At 38.6% G+C, this 9,803-nt stretch overlaps 1 pseudogene; it reads right to left on the bottom strand.

The window, feature by feature from the left end:
- Window positions 1-4,629: 4,629 nt before the first annotated feature.
- LOC124941132 lies at window positions 4,630-5,638 on the bottom strand (annotated as a pseudogene).
- Window positions 5,639-9,803: the final 4,165 nt, after the last annotated feature.

The following is a 9,803-nucleotide window of genomic DNA, read 5'->3' as shown; positions in this document are numbered from 1 at the left end:
GAAATATATTAAAACTAACACCTGGACAAAACTACCACCTACATATATATATAAAACATCATGTGGAATAGTCACTGATTCAGTTGGTGCAAAAACATACAATTTAACAAAAAGATACAATTTAACCAAAAGAAATATTGTCTAGAGAATGTGGCAAAGATGAAGATGGTGAAGGTTGGGCCAACTCTGACGGTTGTGAAGTTTGTGACACTTGTTGTCTTGAAGTAGATGGTGCAGGCATCACTGCTTTGCATGTTGCCCTGTTATGGCCTCGACCGCCACATGAGTTGCACCATCTCTGTTCCTTACGAGGCTCACCTTGTGATGGCCTACGCTTTGTTGTTGGCCTACCCTTCTTAACCTTGACGGGGGGTTTTAGACAAACTCGTTCATTGATATTTTCTGGAATATCCCAAGAACCTTCAATACAAACTGGATATTATGTATCTACATATTCCATGCACCACACTTCAGTTGTGAAAAACCTGAAAAAAAAATATTTAAGTTATATAAATTCAATCTTAGAATTAAACAATGCAATAATTCTCTAACCTTGAGCAGTACTCATATGGAATAGTTTTCCGAGAACGGGCAGCAGCAAGGGCATGTTTACAAGGAAGACCAGATAGATCAAATACCCTACAAGTACAAGTTCGAGTTTGGAGATCAACTTGAAAATCATGTTCACTGTCATTCACATGAAACTCGAATCTGTTAAGAGGATTAACGTTGTAGAATCTGGCCTTCTCGGCTTGTTCACGTAAAAACTTTTCATAATATTGAGATAAATGTTCTGTGTGGTTAGAAGCTTTTTCTCTTCTATCATTAAATCATTCTTGTAGTGTGATTCGTAAATACTCAGCCAATGTTGATATGAGATATTTCCTAGCATTTCTGCACTGACTATTAAAGCTCTAAGCGTAATTACTTGTCATTTGATTGTATCGAAAACCAGAAAAAAATGCACGACTCCATCTCTCCACTCCTATCTCTTCCAGATAGGCAGCAATACGAGGGTCCTTGGTCTTGATCTTGTCAAAATGTTGATAAAACTTTGGCACTGTGTATGCGCATGAAGCCATATCAAACTCATCGTGGCAGTTATCGGTTTTAAATTTGGCCATAATATTCATTTTGATGTGGTATGTGCATGTCGCGTGATGTGCTTCTGAAAAAACAGCGGACAAAACATTGGCAATACTTGGGTGTCTATCAGATACGAAGACAAGATCCGGGACTAATCCAATTGCCACTCTTAATTGTTGCATGAAATATGTCCAAGAGTTATTATTCTCCGAATCAATGACGCCAAAAGCAACGGGAAATAGTTGTTCATTCGCATCCAATGCAATCGCAATCAATAATTGACCTCCAATCTTGTGTTTAAGAAAACTGGCATCGACGCACAATACTAGACGACAAAACCTGAAACCTCTGATTGAGCAGCCTAGGGACATGAACATATATCTGAAATGGCCATGCTCATCCGTCTGAATGTCAGTTATGGTACCTGGGTTATTCTTCGCCAACATGAACAGGTATGATGACAATTTTCCATATGATTCCTCCACTGTTCCTCGCACTGCCATTAAGGCTTGTTCCCTAGACCTCCAAGCCTTATTATATTTCAGCTTAAACCCATAATTTGTCTGCATGTCTTCCATTATTTTCTTAGTCATGTGGTCATGGTGATGGTCCATGTACTTACGTTTGATGCACGCCGCAATTACCCAGGATGGTGCTTGCCTCACATTATATTGCCTCGTCAAAATAGAGCATGTGTGTTCATTTAGTAATTTTCGAATCTCAAACATCTCTTGAAATTTCCCTTTCACGGCACGCAACCTCCACTTGCAATTCTCATTCACATATTTCACAAACCAAAGGACTTTTGTTGACTTTTCGATTTTGAATTCAAAATGATTATCCATCGCATATCTATGCACCCTCAATTGAATTTCTTTTTTGTTCTCATAAAACGTACCCACTTCCAATCCGTTTTCAAGGGTTAATTGAGCATGTGTTTCAACCGGGATTGGTTCCTCAACATGGATGGATGTTTTCCTCATAGGGGAAGTGGCTGGCCTGGGTTCAAAAGGGGGGGGGGTACTAGCAACCAATTCACTCGGATGAAGAAATGGGACTTGTTGTTCTTCATTTACTGCATTGTGTATGTGATTTTGGGGGAGTGGATCATCATGCTCAAATTCAGGAACCTCCTCTTTTTGGATTTCATCCGTTGGGTGTGAAGGTTGTGACTTCTCTAGTAAAGATACACAAAGAGGAGTGTTTTGCTCTTGGGGTGAAGTCGAAATATGTTGCACATAGAACATCACATCTTTATCACATCGGATAACAGCAAAAGGAGCTCTTTTAAAAAGACAATTATACTTCACTTTCAACACTAAATCATATCTCACTTTGTCCACACAAATAGCATCATAGACGATTTCAGTTAATTCTTCATATGTAGTATTTCGGGATAGATGCACATCTACTAAAGAATTTTCCTCAAAAGAACTAACACCGTCATCATCTTTCAGTCACTCACCATCATATAGGACAAAACAGCTAACATATAAATTGGAATTTACAATTGATATAAATTTAAATGTTAGTGTAGTAAACAAAACCTACCATAAATGGATCGTGGGGATTGGGCGTGGGGGGTGTGGGGCTTGGGCGTGGGGCGTGGGGTTTGGGCGTGGGGCGTGGGCGTGGGGGTTAGACGTGGTGCGTGGGGGTTGGGCGTGGGGCTTGGGCGTGGGGCTTGGGCGTGGGGCTTGGGCGTGGGGCTTGGGCGTGGGGCGTGGGGCGTGGGGGTTGGGCGTGGGGCGTGGGGAGTGGGCGTGGGGCGGGGGGTTGGGCGTGGGGTGTGGGGCTTGGGCGTGGGGCGTGGGGGTTGGACGTGGGGCGTGGGGCATGGGGGTTGGGCGTGGGGCGTGGGGACCGATTTTGATAGCATTTCCCAGCATTTCAACCGTAACATTTTGACAGCATTTCAACGTGAATGAAATGAGAATAATAGAAATGAAGGTATCCATTTAGATGTTGGTCGGTTGGTCTCGTCGCGGGGTCTTAGTTGGGTCTCAGGTATCGTCGTTGGGTCTCAGCGGAGCTGTGTCGTTGGCGGTGGCAGCGGTGGCAGTTGGGTCTCCCTCGGAGTTCGGTGGCTGGCATTTGGGGGAAGTGAGGGTGGTGGGGTCGCAGTGGAAAGGAAACGGGGAAGAAGAGAAAGGTGATTGGGTTTGGGAAATGGGATGGGGACATGTGGGTGGGACCAACCCGTGAATGAAAGGGAAAGGAAGGAAAAGAAAAGAAAAAGAAAAAAAAGAAAAAGAAAAAAAAGAAAAAAGAAAAAAAAATAAAAAGGTTATTAAGGGTAAAATTGGAAATTTTTTTAAAAAAAGGTTAAAAATCAAAATGGTTTTTTTGGAGGTTAAATATGAAAATTGGAGTCTTTTAAGGGTTATATTATCAAATTTCCCGGTTTGGAATGGTTAGCAGAATTTTTCAACTTATAAGTTTGTCTGGTAATGGTTATTTCAAGTTTTTTTTTTAATTTTGTTCATTTATAATTTTCTTTTTAAAATAATATAAAATAAAGTCAAAATATTTTAATTGTTAAAAAAATTATATAAAAATTAGATAAAGCTCAACAAAAAAAAATTAAAAAATATCAATCTAGCTCAATTTTTGTGTTTCTTCAATGATTTATTTAATTAAATAGTAATGCATTATATATATATATATATAGAAATTGGACGAAATGACCCTAAAGATTGGGGGCATTTGCCTCCGTGGTCACCCGATAATTAAAATTGATCTGGTGACCACTTTATTTTTTTTAGACAAAATTACATTTTTCGCGTAACGCGAAGTGAATTAGGTTTAATATAAATTCTCAATTTTTTTTATTTTCTTCATTTCATTTCTCTCTCTTCTCTCTATGTTCTTGTTCGTAGGCGACGGCGACTACGGCTATGCCCTGAATATACAAAGATAAGAAAACTTTAACCCTGAATCGATGTTTACAATACAGATTTATGTTCTTATTTCCATATCTTCATTTCAAACCCTAACCCAAATCGATTTATGTTCATGTTTTCAGTATCTCCATCTGAAAACCCTAAATCAATTTATGTTCTTATTGTCTATTATCTTCATTTCAAACTATTTATGGTGTTCTTAATTAAACCCTAACCCTAAATCAATTAAATCTGTTCATATTGGTTCATACTGGTTCATATTGGTTCATTTTTTTGTTCATCTTATTGTTCTTATGTCGATGATGATATTTGCAGATCATATGAGTTCCGTTTCGCGAAGGGCTTCTCGTTACGCGAAGGGCTTCTTATTACGCGAAGGGCTTCTCGTTATGCGAAGGGCTTCCCTTTATGCATTCATAGAATATGTGCACACATTCTATTTTGGTGAGTTTTGTCTTAAATTTCTATCCCAAATTGTAAATAACAAAAATATGTTTATCATTTGATTTCTTTAGGTGACAAGATGAAAGTACAATATTACATTAATAATTAGAAAAACTTCATATATATCTGATTATAAAAATAAAACAGACAAAAAAAAATGAAGCTTCCTTTTAATTAGAGAATCCGAGGAAATACATTATTAATTGTTCAAGAATTCATATAACATTGGTGCAATTTTCAAATTTTACTTGCCACGGCAAAGTATTTAGTATGACGGCCTTGAGCAATAATCTTCCTACTCTGTTTCTTTCTGAAGTCAACAGTAATGACAACAATGGCCTTCCCAACCCGTAATGTCTTCGCTTCTATCTCAATCTCTTTCTGAAACAAATGTGAAGCAAAGTCGTGAAAGAAAATCTTGTAATTCTATCAACAATAGACCAATTTAACAAACAAATAGAACATTATCTAGTAAAAGATTATAAAACCAGGTATTAGAAGATTGTTAACTTAGAATCAATTAAAGCAAATGACACCTCTAAGCTTTTATAATAACAAGCAAATAAGAGTTGATATGAAATAGAGATTAGGGTTTTGATAGGTCGATTGTTAGTAGTAGTACTTAGGATAATTATGTTAGTCTCCCCCCCCCCTTTCAAAATGCAATTCTACAAACAAACATTTTAACTTATAATTATAGAACACCTAAATGAAAACAACTCAATTGTATTGACTATTGAGAAAACCTTATTTGCAAAATGAAATCAAAAAGGAGAAAAAGCTAACTACTCACACCAACATAAGCAAAATCCAAGTATGAAACACTGATCTCAACAGACACTCCGGTATGAGATGTACCGACGGTGCATATAACAGCTGAACCGACCACATCAACAAGAGCATCAGTAGCTTCTCCGTGTAGAAAATTCCTAGTGTTCTTCATTAATAATAAATGAAGAATCGATCAATCTAAACGGAGATAAGGAAACACCTAATTACATATTTAAGAAGTCGTACCAACAAATGAGGGAGTACTTTCATGGAGCAGACGATTCATCCGGCCTCACCAAGATCGAGATATAGACCTTGCATAATGAAGGGCTCGATGAATTTTGGTGGCATACCATCTATAACGTCAGCACTTAGCCGGTTTCCGTCTTGCTGTAAGTACTTCTTCACTAAATCCAGACCCATTTCTTTCAATATCTTCTCCCAAGATTGGATTCGTGAAGTCCTTCGCGAAACGTGAAGGTTCATCGGATAAACATTAAACAACAACAGTGATTCGAAAATGCAGAAACAAACAACAATAAACTTCAAGTATCATAGGATACTTACCAAGTGGAATAGTGCTCGTGCTCTTTGTGGAGCTCATTGTGTGTATCGTCGTCGCTCGCCGCCGCCGGCGGCGAGTTTAGGGAGAAGGAGGAGAACAGCGGGAGGGAAGAGAGAGAAGAAGAAGAAATGAAATGAAAATAAAGAGTCGGGGTTATATTAAATAGTAAGGGTATTCTGGACTTTTCACACTGTTCCACTTCGCGAAACGCAAAATCCCTTCGCGTTACGCGTAAAGGGTAATTTCGTCCAAAAAAATTAAAGTGGTCACTAGAGCAATATAATTTTGCCATTGACCACCGAGGCAAATGCCCCCATCTTTAGGTTCATTTCGCCCAATTTCCCTATATATATTAGGGGAGAAATTTGACGAAATAACCCTCATAATAGGGTTATTTCTAAATTTAGCATAAGCAATATAATTTTTTCAAATCTAACCTTTTGCCTATGGAAAAAGACGTTTTTGTCCTCAAATAAAAAATCATACCTTTTTTTCATTCAGTTTCTCGCCTAATTCCTCTTTTCCCTCCCTCTCCTCTTTTCATATTTCCCCTGAAACGGCCGAAACCCGCGACTCTTCCCTGACGACGATCCAAGCCCCGACGAAGATCCGAGCACCCAACGACAATCCAAGCCCCCGACGACGATCCAAGCCGAACGAACGAAGGTTGAGGGTGAGCTTTCTCTTAGGCAAGGAACTCCCGAGGCGCCACAACATTGAAGGTGAGTTTTCTCTAAGGCAACGAACTCCCGAGCCAACGCCGTAACATTGAAGGTGAGTTTTTCCCGTTTTCTGTCGTTTACCTTCCATGCATGCTAAAATGGAAGAATGGTTTAGGTTTTTAGTGTTTATAGTTTAGGTTTAGGGTTAAGTTTAGGGTTTTATGAACAGACTGAATCGTTTTGAGTTTAAAATGCATCTGTCGAAGGCGTTGCAGGCGACAATGCATCGGTCATAGGCGACAATGCATCTGTCGCAGGCGATTAAGTATCATTGGTCATAGGCGACAATGCATCTGTCGCAGGCGATTAAGTATCATTCTCTTGCGACAGATGCATTGTCGTCTATAACAGATGTCTTATTTGCTTTAAAGAAGTGGTATTTGCTTTCCTTAGTCTGACATAATGTTTTTTTGCAGATGGTACCAACCAAAATCAAATCCAAAATGGTTATGGAGAACTTTTCTGGTCGTGTTTCATGAAAATCCACTTGTACTTGCTTGTTAAAGACGAAGGACAAGTTTAATCACTTTGGTCTTATGGATAGGGCTTTGAAGACTCAATTCCAACATCTATTGAAAGCCCCAACTGTAATTTTCTCAAGAACAATAATCCATCAGATGTTGATGAGGAAAAGCAGCTCCAATTCGAAGGGAATAACTTTCCTGGTCAAGAGTTGTACTAGGGCATGAAGGAATATGCCTTGGTGACAGGCCAAAATTTTGGAAGATTTCCTGTGATAAAAAACTGGCACGTTGAAGAATGTCCACCCTAGTCCATAAATATTTTGGGGGAAAAACAGTTGTTAGAGTGACATAAGCTCAAACAATTTTCCTCCGATGCTCATATAAGGATGATGCATGGAAGCTTGGGCTCATCAACCTTATTTACTAGTGTCTTTTTGGATCTGATAATAGGAGGAGGGTAAGTTTGAAAATCTTCAGCATGGTGGAGGACATGGAGATGTTTCTTCAATTTCCATGGGGAAAGGTGTGCTTCAATTCAACCTTGAAAGGTATTGACAAGGACATGAAACATCTTCGGCAGCTATATCTTGAGAAAAAGGAAACCTGCAAGGGGAACTGTGATGTCTCTTATACTATTAGTGGGTTCGCAATAGCTTTCCAAGTTTGGACATATTTGGTTATGAAGACATTTGTCCCCAAATTTGCGGATATGACCAAGGAACAAACTATATGCCCAAGGATATTACTCTTTACAGCCTCCAGAAGCAACACCAACATTGTCCAAGAGGTATCCACTGCCCTCCTAAAATGCAATATGTTTAACAAGATGAGTCTAGGAACTATTGTGGGGAAGACTTTGAAGAAATAGGAGGCTACATTTATGATGAATTATTTGAAGTGGATGGTAGGAAGAGAAAGAATGAAGATGGTAGTCCTCTCAAACTAGCACCCAAGAAGAGAAGAGCACTTAAAATCACACTAGCCAAGAGGACCGAGAAGTCATTTAGTGATGAATCTAGCCAAGACACCTCTAGGTCTACTACTCATGAATCTAGCCATGTCCCTTCAGCAACGAGTCCTCAAAATAAAGAAGACAATTCTCCAACTAGCCAAGACAATCGGGTGACTCAAGCCCAGCATGATGTCAAGTTTGATGAGCTGAGAAAGGATATGAAGGAGCTGACAAGGGATGTGAATGAGCTTAAAACTGAAATGAAGGTCATCAAAGAGAATCAACGTGTTATGTTCAATCACATAATCAAATTATTCGGTGAAATAAAATAACAGAAGAATGCTGATTCAGATTTAGTGGAGAAGGAGTTGGAGTTCAACAAAGTTGTTTCTGGTGATGGATTGAATGATGATGGGTTGAAGATGAACAAATATGATGATGATGATGATGTTGATGATGGGTTGGATAAGAAAAAAGATGTTGTTGCTGTTGATGTTGGGTTGAAGATGAAAAAAGATGTCGATGATGATGTTGATGATGGGTTGAATAAGAAAAAATATGTTGTTGATGTTGATGTTGGGTTGGAGATGAACAAAGATGCTGATGAGAATGAAAACAAAGATGATGATGATGTTGATGAGAATGAAAACAAAGATGCTGATGATGTTTATGAGAATGAAAACAAAGATACTGATGATGTTGTTGTTGAGAATGAAAACAAAGATATTGATATTGTTGATGGGTTGAATGAGAAAGAATATATTGATTTTGTTGATGTTGTTGATTGGTTGGATAAGAAAGAATATATTGCTTCTATTGATGTTGTTGTTGAGAATGAAAACAACAAAGTAGTTGATGATGATGTTGTTGTTGAGAATAAAAACAACAAAGTAGTTGATGATGATGTTGTTGTTGAGAATGAAAACAACAAAGTAGCTGATGAGGCTGAGTTAGGAAAGAATGAGTCTGAGTTGAAGATGGACGACAAGGAAGATTTATCCACGAAGAAGAAGGAGTTCTCCACAAAAAGGAGTTCTCCACAAAAAAGAAGGAGTTAGGCACGAAGAGAAAGGTGGAGTTGGCCAAGAAGAGGTTGGAGGAGTTGTCCAAAAAGAGGAAGGTGGAGTTGGAGAAGAAGAAGGATGATGATGTATTAGAAATGACTCCAACAAAATTTGAGGGACAAAAGTTTCAGAGAAAGAAGAAGTCCACGATATTGGGGAGCTACACAGACCCTAATGGAAAAACGTTTAAACTCAATGATCTAGTAATTGTCAATCCTCTTTTAGATTATGCTATTGAACTGATGGATGAGTTGAAAAAGTGGTTGAAGCTGGAGGATGAAGACAAGATAAACATGGTTATTTTCTTTGCTGGTCAAGATTTGTTTATCAGAATATTGAGGCCTCAGAATTGGCTATATGATCTAGTAAGCTACATGATCCACCCTACACAGAATTGCATTTTCCGCCTGCGACAGAAGCATTGTCGCCTACGACAGATGCATCGTCGCCTGTGACAGATTCATATGTCGCAGTCCGAAAATGCAATTATGTGTTTAATTTCTGTTTTGTGCTTAATTCAATTTATGTTATGTGCTTAATTTATCATTGTTGAGCATGTTGCTCTGTTATGACCTAGATCGCCACATGAGTCGCACTGTCTCCGTTCCTTACGAGGCTCACCTTGTGGTGATCTACGCTTTGTTATTGGTCGTCCTTTCTTAATCTACATAGGGGGTTTTAGGCAGACTCGTATCTTGATATGTTCGGGAATGTCCCAAGCTTCATTATGATTAAAAACTGGATAACATGTCTCCGCATATGTCATGCATCATGTTTCAGTTGAGTAAAACCTGAAAAATTATACATTGAACATAAATTGAACATAACATAA

The sequence above is a fragment of the Impatiens glandulifera genome, chromosome 6, assembly GCF_907164915.1.
Source record: "Impatiens glandulifera chromosome 6, dImpGla2.1, whole genome shotgun sequence".
Lineage (NCBI taxonomy): Eukaryota > Viridiplantae > Streptophyta > Magnoliopsida > Ericales > Balsaminaceae > Impatiens > Impatiens glandulifera.
This window is presented reverse-complemented; position numbering and strand designations above follow the sequence as displayed.